This window comes from Gopherus evgoodei, unplaced genomic scaffold (genome assembly GCF_007399415.2).
Source record: "Gopherus evgoodei ecotype Sinaloan lineage unplaced genomic scaffold, rGopEvg1_v1.p scaffold_39_arrow_ctg1, whole genome shotgun sequence".
Lineage (NCBI taxonomy): Eukaryota > Metazoa > Chordata > Testudines > Testudinidae > Gopherus > Gopherus evgoodei.
This window is the reverse complement of record NW_022060060.1, coordinates 493,348-519,845: the sequence shown is the minus strand read 5'-3', so window position 1 is coordinate 519,845 and position 26,498 is coordinate 493,348. Positions and strand designations below refer to the sequence as shown.

The window sequence follows — 26,498 nt, the reverse complement described above, 5'->3', positions numbered from 1 at the left end:
AACTCATTTTTTGCCAACAACTTTCCCAATGAGGAATTTTTGAATACCCCTGCCATACCTGACAAAGAACTCTGACCAGAAAGCACATCCAAAATCTCCCCACCACACCAATACTCATGTACTCATGAGAGAATTGTTATTCATGATCCCCTGAGGATAAGATGGATGGCCCAGTGGTTACGGCAGGAATCAGCAACCTTTGGCACATGGCTTGCCAGGCTAAGCACCCTGGCAGACTGGGCTGGTTTGTTTACCTGCCACATCCACAGGTTCAGCTGATCGCAGCTCCCACGGGCCGTGGTTCGCCGCTCAGGCCAGTGGGGGCTGTGGGAAGCAGCTTGGTCCGAGGGATGTGCTGGACGCCGCTTTCCGCCGCCCCCATTGGCCGGGAGTGGTGAACCGCGGCCAGTGGGAGCAGCAATCGGCCGAACCCGCGAACGCGGCAGGTAAACAAACCAGCCCGGCCACCCAGGATGCTTACCCTGGTGAGCCGCATGCCAAAGGTTGCCGATCCCTGGGTTCTGACAATAGCTGGCACCTGGGAGACCTCTATTGTATTCCTTGCTCTCCCGCAGACTTCCATGAGCAGGTCATTCATGGCCAGATCTTCAAAGCCATTTAGGTACCAAATGGGATTTTCAAAAGCATTTAGGATCCAAAACTCATTGATGTTAATGGGATTTAGGAACCTAAACACTTTTGAAAATCCCACTAGGTGCCTAAATACCTGTATCAATCTGTCCCTTAGCCTCTCTATGCTTCACTTCCCCCTCTCTGAAATGGGGGATAAATAGCAATCCTCACCTCACAGGGAAGTCACAAGGGTAAATAAGGACTGTGAGATAAGCTGATATCATCTTAATGGGAGGAGGATCATATCAGTACCTAAAATAGATAGACATCTTCTGCAATGTTGCTTATGGATATTCAAATTAGTCTCTCTCTCCCTCCACACACCCCATCCCTTTCAGACAAGAAGATACTCTCCTCTGGTCAGGTTATTCCATTATCACAAGCTAGGGGTCATCTGCACCTTTCTCTGTACATAAGGGTGGCCAGACTGAGTCAGACCAAAGGTCCATCTAGCCCAGTATCCTGTTTCCTGACAGCGGCCAATGCCAGGTGCCCCAGGGGAATGAACACAATAGGGAATCATCAAGTGATCCATCCCCTGCAGCCCATTCCCAGCTTCTGGCAAACAGAAGCTAGAGACACCATCCCTGTCCATCCTGGCTAATACCCATTGATGGACATGTGCTCCATGAATTTATGAAGGAGATGGCACTGGTCACTGAGCAGGCCAGAAATCTGATCCTGGACCCTTTATGCAAATATCCTCTACAGGCTCCCTATTCAAATACACCCCCCATCCCCGTTATCTCCCCCTTCCATTCCCCCTGCCACCCCCCAGGCTCCATGGGCAACTCTGAGTCTCAGTGTCTCTGCAGCACCACAAAATCTTTGCTGTTGCTGGTACCAAGAAGGCTGATAACCCAGAAGCAAACGTGTCACCTCTGGCTGGGATGTGACTCTCTCACAAAGTGGGTGCTTCTGGGGGAGAGCGCTGGGCTATGCCTGGGGTTCTTCCCTTTTGTAATCCTCATTCTCTCTCTTTTCAAGCGGTCTGTCCCAAATCCAACTGGTCTCATCCACCCCTGGAGCAGTGAAGTCTGGAGACACTCAACTGGGCTAAGAAGGCAAACCCCACTGGCACTCATCAGGGGCCCTCCCAAGAACCAGCTGCAAACACCACCACATAATACTACCTGGGAGAAGGGAGTAGCCACCACAGATCCCACAGCAAAGTTCTGGATGTCCTAGCCCTCACCTCAGTAAGCCAGACCCAGTGCTGAGAAAGAAATTCTTTTGGCTCACCAATATTCATTCCGAAGAGTCAGATACTGAGAATGTCAAAGCCTCCCAAGGGAGTCAGAGACACCGTCCTCACTGAAGGAGAAGACAACAATTTTCAATGGGATTTAACCTCCAAACTGTTTTGCAAATACCTTAAGTCATCTGAAAAACTGAAATCCTTTGGACACCCTACAGTCAACTGACTTGACTTCTATACACAGTTCCTACTCTGTGTTCCTCATCCCCTAAAATCTATCTACTTGTCTCTCTGTTCTTAGACTCAGATACCACTCTGAAGAGCATGATAAAAAGAGCTGAAGAGGTTAGAGCAGACAACTCTAGACTCAACTGGAATACAACAGATTATCCTAGCGTATGTTAGAACAACACTAGAATATACTAGAGTAGACTATAATTCAGTATAGCCTTGATTTTACAAAAATCAGTCTTACAAATGATCAGTTATATGAGCTATTTTTTCTAATGTGTATGTGTGAGGGAATCACACAATGAAAGAAGTTGATGGCAGCAAACAAGTCAACATCCCTTCACATTCAGACGCCTTCAATTCACTGGAAATCGCTTCACAGTGGTTTGAAGAAGAAGAAAGCGCTGCAGTGCACCATACTGCGACTGATGCACTGTACCTACCGTCACTTTAAGATGTTCGGTTTTACAAAGTTCTCGGTCCCTAATTAGTTTTAAAAAATAGGGTTCTACTGTAGGCTGGACTAGAGTAGACTAGGCTACAATAAAAGAGACTACATTAAAGCAACTATAATAGATTAGAGTAGAATATAATATCCTATACTGAGGTCAACCATAATAGACTAGGCTAGAATAAATAGACAAGACTAGAATACACTGAACAAGATTACAATAGAATAGCATTTGAGATCCTTCCCGAATGTCTAGAAAGATCCTAGTATAGTTTGGCTGCTACCTAAGAGTAATAATATTCATCACCCTGAACTTTATCATTAACAGCCCAAAATACGGGGGATACTTCAGAGAAGCTGTTAAGAGTTTCCACCTTTCTGAACATTTGCCCAAGCTGCTAAGACCTATGAATGAACCTTGGCCGTAGATGATTTTGTGCGGGAGTGTATCACAGTGTAATTACTACGGGAGCTACCACAGTGACGCACTTCATGTCAAAAACCACACATGGCCATAGAGGTGCTAATGCAAATGCAACAGAAAATCACGGAACCAAGGAAAAACACGTTAACTGGCGTATCTATTTAGAGATATCTGGTTTCAGGAGGGGACCTAAGAAACTCTTCATGACACCTGGATGTTAAAACCTGGCTGGAAACTAGGACTGGGAGTTTCCGAGGAAAAAACACCTTCATGCTTCTTTGAAAATACCAGCCCAGAGAACAGAATACCGTGACTCAACCAGGATTTGAATTCACACCTTTGAACTCTAGATCTCTGAGATCCAATCTTTGGCTGTACCCAGGGAAAGAGGAAGAATATAAGAATGTCATCCATTTCAGGACAGATTTTGACACGACTAAATGTATCCACTATTTTCTAAAAAAAAAAAAAAAATTAGAAAAAGAAAAATAGACCGGGATTTTCAAAGTTCTTAAAGGAGTTAGGCGCTCAACTCCCATTGGAAACTGGGTTCCTAAGTACCTTAGGCTCTTTTAAAATCCCAGCTGATAAAGATTAGGGGAGTGACTTTCAAAAATTCCTACATGACTGTGCAGCACAAGTTTCCTAGAAAATCAGCAGGACTTACAGTCCTAAGCAACTTTTGCAAATACCCGCTGGGGCTGTTTACATTACAGAGAAGTTGAATCAGAATGGACTTCAGAGGGCTACAAACCAATAAACTCTAGAGAAAAGGTAGATGAAGCACTTCTATTCATACTGCCTCAAAGCACGAACAAGGGGATTTTCAAATCCAACTGAAATTCAGCAATTTTAAAACTGATAAAACAAGATGCCTTCTGCACATTTGACCCGTGGAACTCATCGTTACACAGTATCAGTGAGGACAAGAGCTCATCAGGATTCGATAAGAGAAGGGGTATTTGTAATGATAAGGAGAAGATACAGAATTATAAGAGTAAGTATGGAGGGGGAAAGGTTTTTGCAGAGGACATAAACCCGTCTCTGTCAGGGCACGAGCCAACTTCTATCTGATTCAAGCTCATGTCAAGGTTATCTCGAAGTGCCCACTAGAGGGCAGTTCTTGCACCTCCCTCTGCGTTGTCTGGAACTGGCCACAAGACAGGAGGTTGTATGACAACACAGTTTCTCAAACTGGAGATCCCAACCCAAAAGGAGATCACAAGACTATTGTGGGGGGGGGGGTCGAAAGAGCAGTGGCTGCTGGCCGGGCACCCAGCTCCGAAGGCAGCGCTGCTGCCAGCAGCAATGCAGAAGTACGGGTGGCATGGCATAGGGGAGTTGTCACTTTTGCAGGGGAGGTTCATCATAGCCTGAAATATTTGTAAAGGGGTACTAGATGGACTATTGGTCTGACCTATTCTAGCAATTCCTGTGTGTAAACATTCTAGTCTAGTCTAGTCTAGTCTCCTTTCCAATGTTTTATTCTATTCCACTCCACTTTCCTCTATTCTATTCTAGTTTTAAACATCCCATCACCCTATATTCCTAATTCAATGTTTTTTAAAGGGATTAGTAGTTTGTCTCCTGCCTATTGTACTGTTTGCAGGACTGGAAGGATGAGTGATCCTAATAATTATCTGATTGCGGTTATTGGAAGAGATGAGGAAGATTTTGCAGGGCTGTGTATCACTGTGCATACTACTATAGCGGGAGTTACTTATCACAGTGATATACCCCCTAACAAATACCTCGGCTGTATTAGTATCAAATAAAAGACATACTTTCCATAGTGGGAACAGTAGGATGAGAGTTTGAAAGCTGCTCAAGGAATCTTGATGTACAATTCCCATTAGATGTGATCATCTCCTACATACCAGTGGGAACGGACATTTGGTATTGGCACACATCACCGTGTTAGGTGGTAGCTGGAGTTATCACAATGACAAACACCATATCAAAAACCTCCGTATGGTCGCAGCTATGCCAGAAAGTCAGACCTAGAGAAACGGCATTTTGGAAACGTTTTGATCAGAAGCAACTTCATTTTTTTAAAATATACTTTCTCCATTGGGTAAAAAAAATATCTCTTCTGAAATGCTCTTGTCAAATAAAATACAAGTGGATCCCTGGAAAACATAGAAACTGGGGAAGATAAATCATAGATGCAAACAATTCCAGAAAACCTTGAGGAGTGAGGGGCATTTATTGAGCTCAATGAGTTAGGCGCCTAACCCGCTTAGGTCTTTTTGAGAATGCTACTAGGCAGCTCTTTACATCTTTGGGTGCCGAAAAACCTTGGCAATCTGGCCCCTAGTTTCCTGAGTGTGAAACAAAAACAAAAAGTGACTTTGTTTTAAAAAAAAGAACTAATTCATGTTTCTTACCTGTTGGGGCACGTAGTACGCTAATTACTCTCGAGCTCATTAGCTTGGGCAAATGTTTCCATTCACTGGGCGTTTTGGTATAGGCATGATTCACTGTGCTGCAGCTACTATAGTAATAGATGATGACAGTATAGTGACAATACCACAGTGAGAGATACCCTGACAATAACCTGTACGCGTTGGCAACTCAGACTTTTCTAAAGGCCGCCAGCTCCCACGAAAGAAAAGCCCGGCCCAAGGTACTAATCAGCACAAGGATACACGTCGGAATCTGAACTCTGCTCTTCAGACGGTATAAACTAGCACTGGCTTAACGGAGCTCAGCAATCACACTTCACTATTTGTATTACTGCCTTGTGCTAGGCAGAGACGACCTGCGCCTGCCCATAGTGCGGGGGTGGGGGGAGGCGAGTCAGGGCAGCCCGTTTCAGCAGTGATACCTAGCATGGCCGTGTGAGCATGCTCAGTACAAGCCAAGCAGCAAATCGGGGGTGGGGGAGACACGTGACCCACCTGCCCTGATGCTAGGTGCTGTACAAACACACAGCAAGACACGGTCCCTGTCCTTACACGCCTGCAGTTTAATGAGACAAGACAGACCAGAAGAGGGAGGGGAAAGAGAAGTGAAGTGATTTGCTCAAGGTCACATGGAAGATCAGTTGCAGAGCTGGACTAGGCTAGAGACCAGTAAGGACATAAGAGCGGCCAGACTGGGTCAGACCAAGGGACCATCCAGTCCAGTATCCTGTCTGCCACCAGTGGCCAATGCCAGGCGCCCCAGAGGGAATGGACAGAACAGGGAATCATCCAGTGATCCAGACCAGTGCTCTGTCTACTAGCCCAGCTGTGGTGTAGATGCCAAGGTCTTGCTTATGCCTCCAGGTATCAGAGTCTGGCCCTGGGGGGCAGTAGAATATTGTAGGGACTGTCTTCGTATCCTGTTCCTCTTGGAATTAATCTCCTCGGACAGAGCATGAATTCTGAATAAAATCATAAAGAACCAGGACCAAAAATCCACCCCCCAAAAAAAAACCCAGGCTCAAGGATACTATTAAAGTTCAACATCTCTGAGGACACCTTGCCCAGGCTTCCCCGAGGCGCTGATGAGATTTGGTGCAGGGTTGTATCACTGTGAGGTTATAGCAGCTGGGGTTCCCACAGTAACTAATTCCATAGCAGAAACCTCCCTGGAGTGACGGTTATGCACAGAGAATCCTAGCTCGCTATTTCCACTTATCCTGTTCACACTTAGCCATCGACCTCCTGCTCCAGCCATGAACGTGGGATCTGTTCCTGTGCTGCCAGGGACAACCTGAACATTTTAACCTTCTCTGGAGAGAAAGGCTGGTCCAGTGATCAGGGCGCTTGGCTGGACCTTGGCTGACCAGGAATCCCCTTTCCTGCTTATCCACAGACACCCTCAGTGACCTCAGACATGTCATTTAATCTCAGTGACTCGGTTCCCAGGCTATAAAATGGGGATAATACACGGCCCTACCTCACTGAGGTACTGGGCGTGGGAGATGCTCAGATACTGTGGTGGAGGTGTGGAGGTCAGCTACACACATAGGTATCGTTATAGATACAAGCAGACTCAAGTGAACCTCACTTCCAACAGCTTCAGTGGAAGAAGATAACTATGAATGACTCTCCAGTTTCTTACTCCACAGGTATAACCCGTGTAGTGGGTATTTTAAGGTTTTCCTCTTAAGGTCACTGTGCCAAAAATGCATTTTAATTGGTAATGGGATTGTTCAACAAACCAATTATATTGTCTCTGTATCCCTAGTCACATCCATCCATCTTCATGCATATATCCATATATCCATCCATCCCTATGCACCCACCTATCCATCCATCCGTCCACACATATAAAGACACAATTATGATATATTATCTCACACATTTCTATTGATCTATCTTCTTTTCATATTTCCACCCCCATTTATCCATCCACCTGGAATAGATACCTTATCTCCATTCTTACACAATATATTTCTGTTTATCTGTCCTCAGAAACATCTATCAGTCCATCCCCATACACACCAATCTATCTGTCCCCACCCACCACCACATTTCGCTCTCTCTCCTTTCAAGGATGATACATTTTGTAATATCATTTAGCTGTTACCCTTGAATGCATTTTCTTAATGAGTCTGTGTCCCCACCCCCACTGCCCACTCTAGCTGTCTCCAACAGCTTCTAGTTACCCCCATCAAGGTTTGTGTAGAGGTGTGTAACACTGTGGCTACCCTGGGGTACCACTGTGACTAACGCTGTTACACAAATCTCATTGCCCTGACTCCCCATCAAACCTCTCACCCAAGCGGATGGAGTTAAAAACCCACAGATCTGGTTCACTGTGGGGAAGATGGAGCCATTAGAGGAGGAAGATGATGAGATTGCTACCAGATACTGAAAGAATAATGTTTTGAGCAAAACCTACAGGTAAGTGAGCTCTGAGCTGAGATCATTCTATTCTCGAATCCAATGGAAATTTTTAGATGCAGGTTAATGGCACAACCACTTTTTTAATTGATCATTACATTACAATCAAGTTATACATGGCAGACCCTGCATTATCTATCCATCCAGCTATCCCAATACATACCCCTGTGTCTATCCAGCCAGCCATCCCCATACACACTCCTCAATTCATCCATCCATACTTCCATATACCCACCCCTCTCTATCCATCCATCTGTGCCCATCCACCACCACATCTCTCTCTTTCTTATCGATCCATTCAAGGATGATAAATATTAAAATAACACTTAGCTGTTACCCCTGCACCCATTTTCACAATGAGTTTCTGTGTCCCCTCCCCCATGCTAGCCGTCTCTCAACAGTTTCCAGCTACCCCACAGAGGTTTGTGTAAAGACGTGTAACACTGTGACAACCTGGATCCCACTGTGACTAAGGCCCTTACAAAAATCTCACTGTCCTTAGTGTATGTCAAACCTCTCACCCAAGCGGGTGGAGTTAAAGCCCGAAAGGTCTGGTTTGCCTGGGGAAGATGGAGCCATTAGAGGAGAAAGATAATGAGATTGCTACCAGATACTGAAAGAATAATGCTTTGAGCAAAACCTACAGGTAAGTGAGCTCTGAGCTGAAATCATTCTATGCTAGAATCCAGTGGAACTTTTTAGATGCACCTTAATGGCACAACCACTTTGTATTTTATCATTATATTGCAATCAAGTTGTACATGGCAAACCCTGCATTATCTATCCATCCATCCTCATACACACACCCCTGTCCATCCATCCCTCCATCCCTCTACCTCTGTATGAACCTACCTCCCTTTGAATTCTGTAAAGAACACTTCAAATTCCTCGCAAAGCCAATGGAAGATTGAAACATTCGAAGCTGTCTCTGTCCTTTTCGCCACAATTCTTACTTTCCCCGGGGTGCAGGTTTGTGGTATGAAACTGAAGCAGACATTCTGGTCTGGGGCTGTACCATTGTGGGAACTACGGGGGCACAGTGATTTACATCCATTCAAATACCAGAGGAGGGAGGGATACCTTAACTAATTAGGTTGCTGCTGGCATTTGGAATCAGAGGTCTGACATCCTAAAGCTTGGCTGCTTCTGCCAAAGGACTGGGAATCTTCAGTGTTATTGGAAATCTTGCACTGACCCCATCCCACCCAATCTCATTTCTTTGCACAGTCACTGGTACAGATAGGACACTGATTCCCCTTCAAGATCACTTAACTAATAAAAAAATATGCACATGTCCTCATTAGCATCCTCTGCAGCAAAAATAAACAGTGACATTTTCAAAGCCGTCCAGGGGATTGCAACACCTAGCTCCCATGGGAACATAGTTTATTATTTAACGGGAACATAGTTCATTATTCATGTTGTAAAGAATTTTCCTTGCAGGTAGAGTTTCTCTTTCCAGAGGCCACACTATTATTATATTTCCACCAACCAAACCATGTCGAAGTCGGTTTCTGAAAAATCTGTGACAATGCACCTTTCCTTGCTGGTATAATTTCTGTTTAGAGAAGACTGACTGGGAGTTTTGCAAGGAGCCAGAGACAGTTAGAAGACCAACTTCAGTTGAATTTCAGTGAGATTTAGGTGTCTAAGGTTCTTTATCTACTTTTGGAAACCCCAGACCACCAGGAATGTGCTTTATCTAAGCTACAAAAACATGGGGAGCAACTTCTGGCAAAGTTATGGTTGGAGTCAACAATTAAAGCTGAGGTTCCCCATTAGTCTCTTACAACAATCCCCACTTAATCCTCCCAGTGTCGGCTTCAGAAGGGAGGGACCCAGGGAACACCACGTTGTGAAGTACTTACTGTGACAGGGACTGACTGGGAAGGGGGCATGGAGTCTGGTTTATTCCGCTTATTTAGGGCTGTTTTACTAATGTTGACTCTAGTACCGTATTCCTCAAGTGGGAGAGGAAGAAGGGAGTATAGAGAGAGACAGCTTTATGGGAGGATGGCTGGAGAGAAAGACAGACAGATCTGCCTTGTAAGGGTTGTAGACACAGACCTCAGGTGTCTATTAATACAATCCAGAAAGGCTCCCACCTAACACCCTGCCTACTTCTGAGACATGTTTTCAGCATGCTTACAAAGCTCCTTTGAATATCCCAGCCGTGTTCAAAGCTAAACCACCACTGAGCTAGTCCAGCGTACGAACAACTGGAGCAAGCCCTGGGTGGCCACTACAGGGTAGTTACATGTCATTTGCTGCCTCTTACACTGCTGGGGAAATCTACAGACATAGCCACCCAGAGGAGAGCAAAGCGCCAGAACCACCCACAGCAGGGAGCCACCAGATCCATGAAGAGACGCCACAGTTGCTCTCTGGGATTCACTCTAGATGCCCACATAGCTGGGTATACAGACCTGAAATCCACAAGCCACAAGCAGCAGCCGCTGGTGTCGTCTCCCAGCCAAAATGGCTTTAAATCCAAAATATTGGTCCCCAGTGAGCAAGTCCACAGAGAGAAGCCGTTTGCAAAATAACCTAGTGTGAAAAATTCTGCTGGTATCTCCTCCATCCATTAAATTTATCAACCTATCTGTATCTAGCCATCCATCCATCCCCATACACCTCCTGCAACTATCTACCTATCCCCATCCCCCACATCTAACCTCATCCACCTGTTCTATCTATCTATCTATCTATCTATCTATCTATCTATCTATCTATCTATCTATCTATCCTCATCCACCCCCTCAATCTATCTATCCCCATCCACCCTCTCTCCCTCTCTCTCTCTATCCCCATCCACCCCCTCTATCTAGCTATCTATCCCCCCACACCCTCTCTATCTATCTATCTATCTATCCATCCATCCCCATACACCCCATGCATCTGTCTATCCATTCCATACATAAAGCCTCTCAATATATCTCTATCAATCTACCCCCATACACTCACCCCTGTCACTCACTCACTCACTATCTGGCCTTCCCCAAATGCACACCACTCTCACTGTCCATCCATCCACACACTGCTCTGTCTCCCTGTACTTTGAGGAGCTCGGCTTCTGGAGTTATTGAGCACCATGCAGCCAGTTAAGCATCACAAATGCCATTTCCAGGCAGCAAGAGGAACTGGAACCGGTATCTCTATTTCTTGATGTGTAAATTCTGTAAGACAGGAAGTCTGTTCTCCTTCTGTTTCCCCCAGCATGCGAAGGACACTGAGAAGTGAATTTGTGGCTGAGGGAAGGTTTCTAGAAAGCAGCCCAGAGAGAAATGACAAAGGGTTTGAAAAATATGTTCCACCCTTAGTCCATCTTTTCTAAATGGAGATGAATTCACACCAAGCCCGTAGTGGTTTCAAAGCAGCTCTCTGGCAATTATGCAGCCATATCCCATGGACTTTCTGTGGGAGGTGAATCCCTTGCACGCTTCGGCACGTGTGCAAACCCCATCCTAAGGGTGACATCTTGGCCCCTTAGAAGTGAATGGAAATCTTGCCATTGACTTCAGGGGGACCCGGATTTCACCCTGTGTGTGTGTTGTGTGTATTATGGCAAACCCTACAGAGCAGGGCCTCATTGTGCTGGGCACAGCAGAGACACACAGTGAGAGACAGTCCCCACCCCACAGAGCTTACGGACACAGGGCAGGATGGGGGTCAGCCTGTAAGACCAGAAAGATCACTTGTCATATGCAGTGGTCAGATGGGAGACCTGGCCTGATCTGAGTAATTAACACACGAAGGTTGGCCTCATATTTTGGAAGATAGAATTAAGGAGTTAAATGAATCATCAGGTTGAAAAGAGCAAATTTGTGCTAAATAAGATACATAAATACGTCAATAGACTAAGAAGACAGAATGTCTGAGCCAGCTAAGATAAGAGGGAGAACACCCAGGGAACCATTTCCTATTAACTAGATAACCAGGGACAAAATAATTTAGGAATAATGAGGAAGTCGAAACATGGACAGTGAGTGGACAGTGCATGCAGCACGGGGATTGGCTCCTGCAAAGTAACCGAGCCATCCAAATGTGTGATGCAACATATAGTGAATGCAATCAGATGTGTAACGTGGACAAGGGAGAGGGTTTCGGGGTAACGTCTGAGCTGTGATACTCCCCGCAACTATCCCCTCTGCGTTTGAGTCGGATCAACCGTGAGTAGCACTGTTGTGTGCCAAACAAAGAAACTTGAGTGACCAAGGCTCGAGTCAAACTGAGTTGCTGGGAAGCCGAGCAGAAAGAGGTCTTGGAGGGAATCCCAACACCAAGACGAAGAGAGATTGAAGGTGGGATTTTTATTGAACGAGGCATCAAAACTCTATAGGCTTTCAAGGGTACAAGCCCATGGAACTTTCCCAAAGGTTCAAATGGAGTCTATAGAGATGTCAGGAATTGTACCCCCATCTCTCAAGGTAGCGCTGAGACTACTGCTTGTCATGCTGACCAATATTGTCTCAGGGTTTAAAGCAAGAAGGAACCATCCCATCCCATTACGTTTCACCCGCATGTCCCTAGATTAGACATTAGTTAGACCAAAGCATCTCAGTTCTCAGGAGATTCAACTAGATGTCCCAGGCAGAAACCACCAGAGATCCAACTGCCATGGTGCCGAGCCTCCTCCAGCGCAGGAAATTCATGAGGTGAGATATGACCAGGTGATCTAAGCAGGCAAATGATCCCCCACGCTGCAGAGGAAGGCGAAAAACCTGGCACTCCTGTTGGTTTGCATCTCTTGTCTCTTGTCTCAGACTTCTGTTTAAGCTTGGCAAAAAATGATTTTTATTTATAATTTCAATGGACATTTATTTTTAAGCAATGTTCTAGATTTGTATTGATTTCAGTGTTCACGGTTGTGCAAAATTATGGAGTTGAAGCACTGTTTAAATCATTTCATGACAGTAGATGCTGAGATTCAAAAAGTGAAAGCTTTATCGTTGTTCAAACACAAATGATCAGCATCGCATGTCAGTCTATACCCAGAAAATACCCTTCATCAAACTCTACTAAATTCTCAAGCAGCCTTTTTCCTACTTGGCCTGTCTGTAAATTTCGATTAGCATCGATGAAGATTTTTTTTGGTCAGTTTTTGTGCGTGTGGTGAAATTCACATTTACCAATAAAAATCAAATCCTTCAAAATCTACGTACACTGTCACCTCTTTGGGGTGGCGGCTGTCACTGAGGTGTGCTTGTACAGTACCTTGCACAATGGAATCCTGTCCCATGACTGGGGCTCCGAGGCACTATGGTAACAGAAATAATAAATTAAGACCATCTTTCTTCCCTCCTACCTTCTCCTCAAGCAGCTGCTATTGTTAGAGACAGATGGACCAGTGCAGCAGTCCCTGTCTGCGAACATTGCACTAGATGTCACTGTATCTAGCAGAAAGTCCACCTCAGGGTTGAGTTTTAGCTCTGGTGTTTAGCACAGTGGGGACAATATAGCAGCACAGTGATGCACTCACATACAAAAACTTCCTGCAGGGTCTGAGCACAAGCCACGTAGCGAGACAGCGTGCTACCGCGGCTTAGCAAAGTCTGACGAAAGCAGGCCAGATGCCCTTGTGAGAGAAATCAGTGTTTTAACACCCTTATTTAAAGGCTACCCCAAACACAACTACTACTACCAGTGCTCAGTTCCTGCCTCAGTCAATCACAAGGCACTTAGTAAAGGAGGTCATCATCATTATTCCCATTTCACAGATGGGGAAACTGAGGCATGAAAAAGAAGTGACTTGGCCAAGGTCATCCAGCGCTGGGAACAAAATGCTAGTCTGCTGCCTCCTACTGCAATGATCTACCCAACAGGCTAAACTGTCTCCTTCAACAGGAGTCTTTCATTAACCCCCCACTTGTTCATTTCGGCTGGGCCTGGCAAAAGGAGCTAAGACAATGAGGGAAATTGACCAGAATAGTTATTCCAATGTCATTGAGTTACTCAGACTAGCTCCCCGCTCTCTTTCAGACCATTTCCTCTTCTCACACAGGCACTTTTGCTCCATACTAGAGTAGCCCCATGGAAAAGTTTTTCCAGAATAACTAAATTACACCTGGAGAGCTATTTCCAGTCTATTTCCCCTGTAAAGACAAGCCCCTGGGCACCCAACCCCCCTGAGAATTTGAGCATCAACCCTTGGGAAATCCCCACTCTCTGAGTACACTCACCTCATTGTTACATATATTCTAGCAACATCTAGAAACTAGAAGCAAAATTAAGGCTCCCCAGGGTACTAGATATAGCAAACCTCCTAAAAGATAGGTCTGCTATATCTAGTACCCTGGGGAGCCTTCCCTTTTGTCCCCCATGCCAAAAAAGCGTGCAGATTGCAATGGGCATTCAACCCTTATAGAACCAGGAGTGAGGGAAAGAGAGCTGATTGGCTAGACAAACTGTCAATCGTCCAGAGAGAATGGGCAGGACTTCCCATCTCTGCAAAGGAGTCTGGGTAGGGAAGCCCTCAATAAAGGCCCTGGCTCCGGCCCAGCCGGGGGCCAGATGGAAGAACCATCGCCTGTGGTAAGGCATGGAGTCCTTGGGATGGGTAATGGAGCAAGGCTGTTGTTTGCAAGGATGCTCTGTCCATCCAGCCTTCTCCTTCCTTGTGGTTTCAAGTAACTCTTTGGTGCTGTTATTTTCACAGAGGGAGAAGCTGAAAGGGAGCCAGGGTGAAGAGACCCGTCTACTGATCCCATATCTCTGGAGTCCTCACCCAGTGTCGTAACTGAAAGGCCATCTTTTGTCACCGTCACCGCTCATTCCTTCAGCAGAGGGGAGCAGCGCCGCTGGCGACAGCCACTGAGCTTGGATGGGCCCTGGCAGCCGTTCCTGTGCCTGGTTTAAAGAGGGCAGCAGGTGCTGGCCATTCCAGAACAGACTCCTCTTGTCCCGGAGCTAAGTTTTTGCTGCTGTGTTTATCACTGTGGAGGATACTACAGTAGCCACAGTGATACGCTCCAGTGCAAAAACTCTTCACAGCATGAAGCAGAACCCCAGCAGCCGCCCCCTCCCCACCCTCTCGATGGCTTCACAAGGTCTGACCGAGGCAGCCCAGCCAGCATGGGTTTATGCAGGGTTTCTCAAACAGGGGGTGCTGCTTGTGCAAGGAAAGCCCCTGGCAGGCCAGGCCGGTGTGTTTACCTGCCCCGTCCGCAGGTCCGGCTGATCGTGGCTCCCACTGGCCGCGGTTCACTGCTCCGGGCCAAGGGGGGCTGCTGGCAGTGCTGGAAGTGGTGGCCAGTAAATCCCTCGGCCCGTGCCACTTCCAGCAGCTCCCAATGGCCCGGAGCAGCGATCTGCGCCCAGTGGGAGCTGCGATCGGCCAGACCTGCCCGCCTGCCAGGGGCTTTCCCTACACAAGTGGCGACCCCTGATAGAGAAACTCTGGTCTTATGGCTGTAGGAAATGTGCTTTATTCACCGGGTTCTCACATTAATCCCTTGCTTGACCATTTGGGAGGTGGATTTCCAAAGAGAGTTGGGCACTCAACACCTGGTGAAATGTGAGTGCCTAAGTCCCTTGGGATCCTTGTAAAAATGCACACACACGTGCGGGTATTTGTACTCCAGAAGTACTGCCTGGGGCTGTCTGAGAGTGGGACTAGACAGAAAAATCAAAGGGTGGGAGAAAGGGGGGATTATCCTCTCTGATTTGTGGATGTGGAGGGAGGGAAATGACAGAGTGATGGAGGCTCGGATTTTTAAAGGAATTCTATAAAATACTTACGTATTCAGTGGAGCAGAAACTGGATTCCTGGGTGTCTTCACTAACCACTAGGGTGCACAGCCTCTCTCTTGGGCTTGGTGATAATTTAAGCATTTCATACAAAGTGGAACAACTTCAACAGAGGGAGATGCACCCTGCACCCCCAGAATACTCCATAACCTGGTGGGTAGGGCCCTGCCCTGGGACACCAGGCTGCAAGTCCTTGCTTTGTGTCAGGTAGAGTGGGGATTTGAACCCAGGTCTCCCACATTCTGGGTGAATGCTCTAACTAGTGGGTTTGGGGATAAAGAGGAGGGGGTGGCACTTGGCAGCTATGTTTTGTGGGGCCTGCCGTGGTGTCATTCTCTAGGTACGCTTCCCAGACGGGGCCCCACAGGCTAGATGGTCACGAGAAGGCTCAGTTTGATTATCTTCCCCAGGCCTTTGGCATAACTGGGGTGTCAGGACAGAGGCAGGTTTGTCCATGTGTCCCAGCAGCTTGGTAGGTGTCTAAGCGTATGTCCACACTGCTCTGTTAACCTCAGTTGTGGACTTGAGCATCCCCCCTCCATTGTAAACCTGGCCTTACAATGACTGGACCCAGCTCGCCCACACTGAGCTGCCGCGTCCGGACGGAGCTACGCAGCCCTTAATTCGGGCCTGCGGCATGAGCTACATCCAGACTGCAACATGATGGCGGATGCCAGCTCCTGTTTGCTTCCCTCTGCGTTCGCCTCCCGGGCAGCCAGCCGCAGAAATGCCCAGCTGAATTACGACCTCAGTTCCACATCTGGGGAAAGGAAGGGACTAGGAGGGAAGAAGGCAGATGTTTCCTGCCAAGGCAGGAGGGATGTAACGGAGACTGATTTATCAATGGTGAAAGGAAACAAGAACTGGCTGATCCGTAGTTTGTAGCAGTTAATAACCACAGGACCTTTCATATTTCACTTGTTTTATGGGGCTAACGATCCCTCCAAAAAAAGTCCATGCTGGGTGTATTTAACTGTGGGCTTCCACAAATGATTTCTGCCTTAAATTCGACATCTGCATGAGGAATATAGTACAAAATCCTCCTGCGAGAAGGCTAATTTGATTTTAAGTCTATATTACACTGTTTTTAAATCTATCATTCCAACAAGTGCAAGTACTCCCCAGTGCAAGCCTGGGTCTCACCCATCCCAGTCCCCTCATCTTACTTGGCCAGTTAAACCCAATCCTGAGCAGGTTTAGGACTGGAGCCCTGACTCCCAGCCCCAACTGTTCTAACCACTCAACCCCACTTCCCTCCCAGAGCCTGGGGTAGATCCCAGGAGTCCTGGTTCCCAGTCCTCACTCCTTTTCCAGAGCTACCAATAGAATGCAGGCGTCCTGACTCCCAGCAGCTCCTGCACTAACCCATTAGACCCACTCCTCACCCTGAGCCAGGGATAGAACCCAGGAGTCCTGACTCCTGCACGCCCCTTCATTCTAACCATTAGCCCCCCACTTCCCTCAGTTGGCAAGAAAAGGAGTCTAGGGTTCCTTTACTAGACAAAAGAAAATGCTCCCGTCTCATCTGATGTGGTCTGTACTCAACATTACCGGGCATTATTTAAAGCCTAATACAAGATTCGTAAGTGCGGAAGGGCCCATTATAATCAGATGATTACACCAAATACCTGCTTCTCACACAAGGCCAGAGATGAGCAGCGGCACAAAGCATGAAATGTTTATTACTATTTGTATTTCACTAGATCATGGGCCTGCTGTGGTAGGTGCAGTACATTCAAGAAGCAAAATACTCTCCTTGCCGTGAGGAGTTTGCAGTCTGAATAGACACGACAGACAAAGGAAGGGCCATTCCTACTTTGCATATGCAGAGCGGAGGCACGGGGAGATGAAACGAGTTGTCTGCTACCACCCAAGGAATCTCTGCCAGTGGGAGGCTGGTGCTGACCGCAAGGCCAACCTTGTGCTACAGATGTGGTGCTCTGTGCTCAAGCAGGTAGCACACCGATTGCAGCTTAGACCACAGCACAGTTCCATCTCTTCTGAAGTGGTCGACCGAGCAGAAACACTGGAGATCCACCATCTCAAACCGCTTCCTTCAGCACTGGCTTTTTCTCTGTTTCATCCATCTGGCCTGACGCCCAGGTGGCGTATTAAACACCTGCCCTGATAATGCTGCAGGTGTGCCGAATGTGGAGAAAAAGGAGAACTGAGGCAACACTGGAGAAATGACCAGCCAGGTAAGAAAAAAATTAAAGTCAGCCTAGATGTTAGGGGGATGGGCCATCTAAAACACTCTAGGAACACATAAGTAAAGTATTGGGGATGGGGGAAGAAACAACCAAACTGCATCAGAAGAGGGGTGGAGGAGCCATTCTCCAAGACTGATGGGCACCAAGTGCTTTAGAAGAACCTGTGTGGTTTTGTTTTTGTGGTTTAATTGTGTTGAACTCCGGGCCTGGAAAAGAACATGTAGCTGTGAGATCCACACAGATTATTATGTGCTGCATACATATTGTTTCCTCTGAACCCTTTTAAATTGGCTGCCTTTCAATTCAGTATGAGATACATCACCTGCTATGCTACAGAGACCCTTCCAGGCAAAACCTGTGATCCATAGATTCCTTGCCAGGAGGAACCATTGTGATCATCAGGTGGGGCCTTCAGCACAACACAGGCCAGAACTTCCCTGAATTAATTCCAATGTTTAGTTGACCCCGAAAGAAAGGGTGTTTTTTTTTTCATTTTGTTGAGGAAAGTCAAAGCAGCGTCACTTCAGGTCAACCCCCAAACTGATTTTTCCGTTCAGCTGCTGAACCAAACAAATCAATTATTTCCCCAGCTCTCTTCCGATGTTCCTAAACTGTGGCCCAGGGAGATTAACTGAGTTGTCTGCAGCACACAAGGAATCTCTGCCCGTGGGAGGAATTCAATCTACAACTTCGGTGGAAATCCAATATTTTGTGCGGGCGATTTAGTGTGGGTGGAGGAGGTGTTTTTCCAGCCTTGGAGCAAGATCTGATGCTCATGTTTCTAACGAGGAGGGCAGAGAAGTGGCGGGAGTTTTTGTGGTGGCGTTCATCACGGTGTGGGCTGGGGGCTCACGGTGGTGCAGCGCTGTATTAAAACCCTGTGCACGGGAACTGGGAAACCTTCAGAGCCTGAACAAGAACACAAGCCATGCTTATGAATGTCAACCAAGTGCCCACTGAGCCTGCAGCAGACTGCAGTGAGACAAGGAGTCCCCTTCTGAATGCATGCTGCAAATAGCACTGCATTGTCATTCTGCCACCAGACAAAGCTTGCCAAGAGCAAAGATGATCCATAGGCTCAGGGCGGTGAGTTAGCACTGAATCTATTCCCAGCTTTGCTTCAGACTCCCTGGGTGACAGGCAAATCACTTCCCTTCCCCATGCCTCAGTCCATCATTAGAATACAAAATTATCCTCATCTATGGTGGTACCACTCAGGGACCCTGGCCAGAACCCCATAGTGCTACCCACTATATCCGCACAAAACAAAATTTGTTCCCCAACCTTCAGCGCTTACCCTGTAAGTATGGGACTGACTCAAGAGATGAAGAAAGCAGAAAGTATCACTGAGATGATGGTTGATGGACAATAAATGAAGATGGACATAACAGAAGCTTTATTCAATGACTACGCACCCCTCTGTCTACCATCCTTCCTCCCACAGTCTCTGCCTACCTAACCGATCAATGGTGACCAATAGCTGATGGCTGATAAATGAAGACTGATAACGGATTATATTGATGTAATGATCAGTGCTGACAATTGTATATTGATAAGTGATGATAGGTTGATAAATGACAGGTAATAATTGCACTTTGGTGATAGGTTGATAATTGACGATTGATAGTTTGAAACTGATAAGCAATTATTGATTGTTAATTAGAGATTGCTGCTTGATAGTTAATTGGGGATTAGTTGATTAGTTAGTAATTGATGGTTGAGACTTTAAACCTGATTATTGCTAACTGGAGGCTTTAAATTGATTATTGATAATTGAGGGATAATTGATACTTGATTTGTGGATAATTCATCATTGATAGCTTGCAATAACAGTGCAGGCAACTAAATGTGGCAGGGTGGGTACTCTGTATTTCCATCTATGAACTTGTTTTTATTTTCCTCATTAGAAGAAGGTGGTTTGACAAGCCGGAAGGGGCTGAAGTTTTTGATGTGGTTTCAATCATTGTGGGTGGGGGGAGCACAGTGACTCATTCTTATACAAAAACCTGCTGCAGGCGAGAGGGAAACCCTCAAAGCCTGAGCAATAAATGCAAACCACAGCAGTGAGCGGGGCCCGAGCCTGCTTGACACGGAGCCAGGGACTGGGCAATGGGGTGAATCCCTCCCCCCAGCTCTGAGATTTGGTTGGAATCTTCAGCAAGGTCTAAGAGCGTTAGGCCGAGCCCCTCAGACGTATCTAGTCTCCTAACTGCCATTGAATAGCAGAATCTGAGTCTTAGTGACTGTCATCAACGGGAATGAAATTTAATGGGCGTTTGATGCCTCACTCTCCCAGGTTCCTTTGAAAAGCTCAGCCAAAACCCTGTGAGCTCAGAGGGCCAGATTGATCACAGTATTTTAAATTTTCAGAAGCACATAGGCCCCATTGAAATTAATCCCTTGGCCAGATCCCCGACTGGCGTAAATTGGCCTTCTTTAAAAATTTGGGCCAGAGAGTCCAGATACTTCAGTTATAACAAAGCTCCCACTCTCTCTCTATCTGTCTAGCCCCATGAACCTCAATATATCCATATACGTCAACCACCATCTATTCCCATCCATCTAGCCGCATCCACACCCATCTATCTATATCTGTCAATCCCCATCTAACCCGATACACACCCACCCCTCCATCTATCCCCATACACCCCATCCGTCCCTCTCCATTCACACCCATCATCCCTCCATCCATCCCATACACCCCCATCATCCCTCCACCCATCCATGACCCATACAAACCCATCCCTTCATCCATCCATTCATCCCCATACACACCCACCCCTCCATCTATCCTCATACACACCCATCTATCTATATCTGTCAATCCCTATCCATCTCCATACACACCCACACCTCAATCCGTCCCCATACATACCCATACCTCAATCCATCCCCATATACCCCAATCCCTCCCCATACACCCCCATCATTGCTCCATCCCCCATACAAACCCATCCCTTCAACCATCCATCCATCCCCATACACACCCATCCCTCCATCCATCCATCCCCCATACACACACATCCCTTCATCCATGCTTCCATGCCCATACACACCCATCCCTCCACATACACACCCATCATCCCTCCAGCCAGACAGCCCCATATACACTCACCCCTCCATCCATCCCCCATACACGCCCATCTATCTATATTTGTCGATTCCCATCCATCCCAATACATACCCATCCCTTCGTCCATCCATCCATCCCCAAACACCTCCATCATCCCTCCATCCATCCCCATTCACCCCCATCATCCCTCCATCCATCCATTCCCCATACATACCCATCCCTTTATCCAGCCCCTTACACACCCATCATCGCTCCAGACAACTCTAAACACCCCCATCGCTCCAACCATCCAGCCCCATCCACACCCATCTATCTATATCTGTCAATCCCCATCTATCCCCATACACTCCCACCTCTCCATCTATCCCCATACACACCCATCTATCTGTATCTGTCAATCCCCAGCTATCCCGATACACACCCATCCCTCCGTCTATCCCCATACACACCCATCTATCTATATCTGTCAATCCCTATCCATCCCAATATACACCCATCCCTTCATCTATCCCCATACACACCCATACCTCAATCCATCCCCATACACACCCGTACCTCAATCCATCCCCATACACACTCATCATCGCTCCAGACAACCCTATACACCCCCTCCCTCCAACCATCCAGCCCCATCCATACCCATCTATCTATATCAGTCAATCCCCATCTATCCCGATACACACCCACCCCTCCATCTATCCCCATACACCCAATCCATCCATCCCCATTCACACCCATCATCCCTCCACCCATCCATCACCCATCCAAACCCATCTCTTCATCCATCCATTCATCCCCATACACACGCATCTATCTATATCTGTCAATCCCCATCTATCTCGATACACACCCATCCCTCCATCCCTCCCCATTCACACTCATCATCCCTCCATCCATTCCATACACCCCCATCATCCCTCCCTCCATCCATCCCTTCATCCCTCTGTCCTTCCATCCCCATACACATCCATCCCTCCATCCATCCATCCCCATACACACCTATCCCTCCCTATAAACCCCCATCATCCCTCCATCCATCCATCCCCCGTACAAACCCATCCCTTCATCCCTCCATCCTTCCATCCACATACACACCCTCCCTCCATCCATCCATCCCCATACAAACCCATCCCTTCATCCCTCCATCCATCCATCCCCCATACAAACCCATCCCTTCATCCCTTCATCCTTCCATCCACATACACACCCATCCCTCCCTATACACCCCATCATCCCTCCATCCATCCATCCCCTGTACAAAGCCATCCCTTCATCCTTCCATCCACATACACACCCATCCCTCCATCCCTCCATCCCCATACACCCCCATCCCTCCCTATACACCCCCATCATCCCTCCATCCATCCATCCCCCATACAAACCCATCCCTTCATCCATCCATCCTTCCATCCCCATACACACACATCCCTCCCTATACACCCCATCATCCCTCCATCCATCCATCCCCCGTACAAACCCATCCCTTCATCCATCCATCCTTCCATCCACATACACACCCTCCCTCCATCCATCCATCCCCCATACAAACCCATCCCTTCCTCCTTCCATCCCCATACACACCCATCCCTCCCTATACACCCCCATCATCCCTCCATCCATCCATCTCCCATACAAACCCATCCCTTCATCCATCCATCCTTCCATTCCCATACACACCCATCCCTCCCTATTCACCTCCATCATCCCTCCATCCCTCCATCCCCCATACAAACCCATCCCTTCATCCATCCATCCTTCCATCCACATACACACCCTCCCTCCCTCCCTCCATCCCCCATACAAACCCATCCCTTCCTCCTTCCATCCCCATACACACCCATCCCTCCCTATACACCCCCATCATCCCTCCATCCATCCATCCCCCATATAAACCCATCCCTTCATCCATCCATCCTTCCATCCCCATACACACCCATCCCTCCCTATACACCTCCATCATCCCTCCATCCCTCCATCCCCCATACAAACCCATCCCTTCATCCCTCCATCCTTCCATCCACATACACACCCTCCCTCCCTCCCTCCATCCCCCATACAAACCCATCCCTTCCTCCTTCCATCCCCATACACACCCATCCCTCCATCTATCCATCCCCCGTACAAACCCATCCCTCCATCCATCCATCCACAAACACACCCATCCCTTCATCCATGCTTCCTTGCTAATACACACTCATCCCTCCATCGCTCCCCATACACCCCCATCATCCCTCCATCCAGCCAGCCCCATACACACCCACTACTCCATCCATCCCCCATATACACTCATCTATCTATATCTGTCAATCCCCATCCATCCCCATAAACACCCATCATTCCTCCATCCATCCCCATTATCCCTCCATCTATCCCTTCCCCATACACACCCATCCTTCCCCTATATACACCCATCCCTATATCCACCCCCATACACCCTCATCCTTCCATCCATTCCCCATACACACCTATCTCTATATCCAGTCCCATACACCCCCCTCATCCCACCATCCATCCATCCCCCATACAAACCCATCTCTTCATCCCTCCATCCTTCCATCCCCATAAACCCCCATCCCTCTCCATACACCCCATCATCCCTCCATCCCCCATAGAAACCCATCCCTTCATCCCTCCATCCTTCCATCCCCATACACACCCATCCCTCCCCATACACCCCCATCATCCCTCCATCCCCCATGCAAACCCATCCCTTCATCCCTCCATCCTTCCATCCCCATACACACCCATCCCTCCCTATACACTCCCATCATCCCTTCATCCATCCATCCCCCGTACAAACCCATCCCTTCATCCCTCCATCCTTCCATCCCCGTACACCCCCATCCCTCCCCATACACCCCATCATCCCTTCATCCCTCCATTCACATACACAGCCATCCCTCCATCCATCCATCCCCATAGACACCCATCCCTCTCTATACACCCCCATCATCCCTCCATCCATCTATCCCCCATACAAACCCATCCCTTCATCCCTCCATCCTTCCATCCCCATACACACCCATCCATCCATCCACATACATGCCCATCATCACTCCATCCATCCATCCCCCATACAAACCCATCCCTCCATCCATCCATCCAATACACACCCATCCCTTCATCCATGCTTCCTTCCATCCCCATACACACCCATCCCTCCCTATACACCCCATCATCCCTCCATCCATCCATCCCCCATACAACCCCATCCCTTCATCCCTCCATCCTTCCATCCCCATACACACCCATCCATCCATCCACATACATGCCCATCATCACTCCATCCATCCATCCCCCATACAAACCCATCCCTCCATCCATCCATCCACATACAAACCCATCCCTTCATCCCTCCATCCTTCCATCCCCATACACGCCCATCCCTCCCTATACACCCCCTTCATCCCTCCATCCATCCGTCCCCCATACAAACCCATCTCTCCATCCATCCACATACACACCCATCCCTTCATCCATGCTTCCTTGCCCATGCACACCCATCCCTCCATCCCTCCCCATTCACACCCATCATCCATCCATCCTTCCATCCACATACACACCCTCCCTCCATCCATCCATCCCCCATACAAACCCATCCCTTCCTCCTTCCATCCCCATACACACCCATCCCTCCCTATACACCCCCATCATCCCTGCATCCATCCATTGCCCATACAAATCCATCCCTTCATCCCTCCATCCACATACACACCCATCCCTTCATCCATGCTTCCATGCCCATACACACCCATCCATCCATCTCTCCCCATACACCTCCATCATTCCTCCATCCATCCAGCCCCATACACACCCACTCCTCCATCCATCACTCATCCACACCCATCTATCTATATCTGTCAATCCTCATCCATCCCAATACACACTCATCCCTTCATCCATCCTTCCATCCCCATACACACCCATCCCTCCCTATTCACCTCCATCATCCCTCCATCCCTCCATCCCCCATACAAACCCATCCCTTCATCCCTCCATCCTTCCATCCACATACACACCCTCCCTCCCTCCCTCCATCGCCCATACAAACCCATCCCTTCCTCCTTCCATCCCCATACACACCCATCCCTCCCTATACCCCCCCATCATCCCTCCATCCATCCATCCCCCATATAAACCCATCCCTTCATCCATCCATCCTTCCATCCCCATACACACCCATCCCTCCCTATACACCTCCATCATCCCTCCATCCCTCCATCCCCCATACAAACCCATCCCTTCATCCCTCCATCCTTCCATCCACATACACACCCTCCCTCCCTCCCCCCATCCCCCATACAAACCCATCCCTTCCTCCTTCCATCCCCATACACACCCATCCCTCCATCCATCCATCCATCCTCCGTACAAACCCATCCCTCCATCCATCCATCCACAAACACACCCATCCCTTCATCCATGCTTCCTTGCCCATACACACTCATCCCTCCATCGCTCCCCATACACCCCCATCATCCCTCCATCCATCCAGCCCCATACACACCCACTACTCCATCCATCCCCCATATACACTCATCTATCTATATCTGTCAATCCCCATCCATCCCAATACACACCCATCATCCCTCCATCCATCCCCATTATCCCTCCAACCATCCCTTCCCCATACACACCCATCCCTCCCCTATATACACCCATCCCTATATCCACCCCCATACACTCCCATCCATCCATCCCCATAAACACCCATCATCCCTCCATCCATCCCCATTATCCCTCCATCTATCCCTTCCCCATACACACCCATCCTTCCCCTATATACACCCATCCCTATATCCACCCCCATACACTCTCATCCTTCCATCCATCCCCATACACACCCATCCCTCCCTATACACCCCCCTCATCCCCCCATCCATCCATCCCCCATACAAACCCATCTCTTCATCCCTCCATCCCCATAAACCCCCATCCCTCTCCATACACCCCATCATCCCTCCATCCCCCATACAAACCCATCCCTTCATCCCTCCATCCTTCCATCCCCCATACACACCCATCCCTCCCCATACACCCCCATCATCCCTCCATCCCCCATGCAAACCCATCCCTTCATCCCTCCATCCTTCCATCCCCATACACACCCATCCCTCCCTATACACTCCCATCATCCCTTCATCCATCCATCCCCCGTACAAACCCATCCCTTCATCTCTCCAGCCTTCCATCCCCGTACACCCCCATCCCTCCCCATACACCCCCATCATCCCTTCATCCCTCCATTCACATACACAGCCATCCCTCCATCCATCCATCGCCATAGACACCCATCCCTCTCTATACACCCCCATCATCCCTCCATCCATCTATCCCCATACAAACCCATCCCTTCATCCCTCCATCCTTCCATCCCCATACACACCCATCCATCCATCCACATACATGCCCATCATCACTCCATCCATCCATCCCCCATACAAACCCATCCCTCCATCCATCCATCCACATACACACCCATCCCTTCATCCATGCTTCCTTCCATCCCCATACACACCCATCCCTCCCTATACACCCCATCATCCCTCCATCCATCCATCCCCCATACAACCCCATCCCTTCATCCCTCCATCCTTCCATCCCCATACACACCCATCCATCCATCCACATACATGCCCATCATCACTCCATCCATCCATCCCCCATACAACCCCATCCCTTCATCCCTCCATCCTT

The 26,498-nt window shown here is 48.1% G+C and overlaps 1 protein-coding gene and 1 long non-coding RNA gene across 3 annotated transcripts in view; one reads left to right on the top strand and one right to left on the bottom strand.

Annotated features, from left to right (window-relative positions):
* The window catches only part of LOC115642377, a 31,200-nt gene extending 20,770 nt beyond the window's left edge, over positions 1-10,430 (bottom strand). For both annotated transcript variants that reach the window (XR_003998185.1, XR_003998186.1), the window contains exon 1: positions 10,199-10,430. This is a non-coding gene — a long non-coding RNA (uncharacterized LOC115642377). The remainder of the gene's footprint in view (positions 1-10,198) is intronic.
* LOC115642209 overlaps positions 1-26,498 on the top strand; it is a 440,558-nt gene that overhangs the window by 177,625 nt on the left and 236,435 nt on the right. The gene's annotated exons all lie outside the window — the stretch shown is intronic.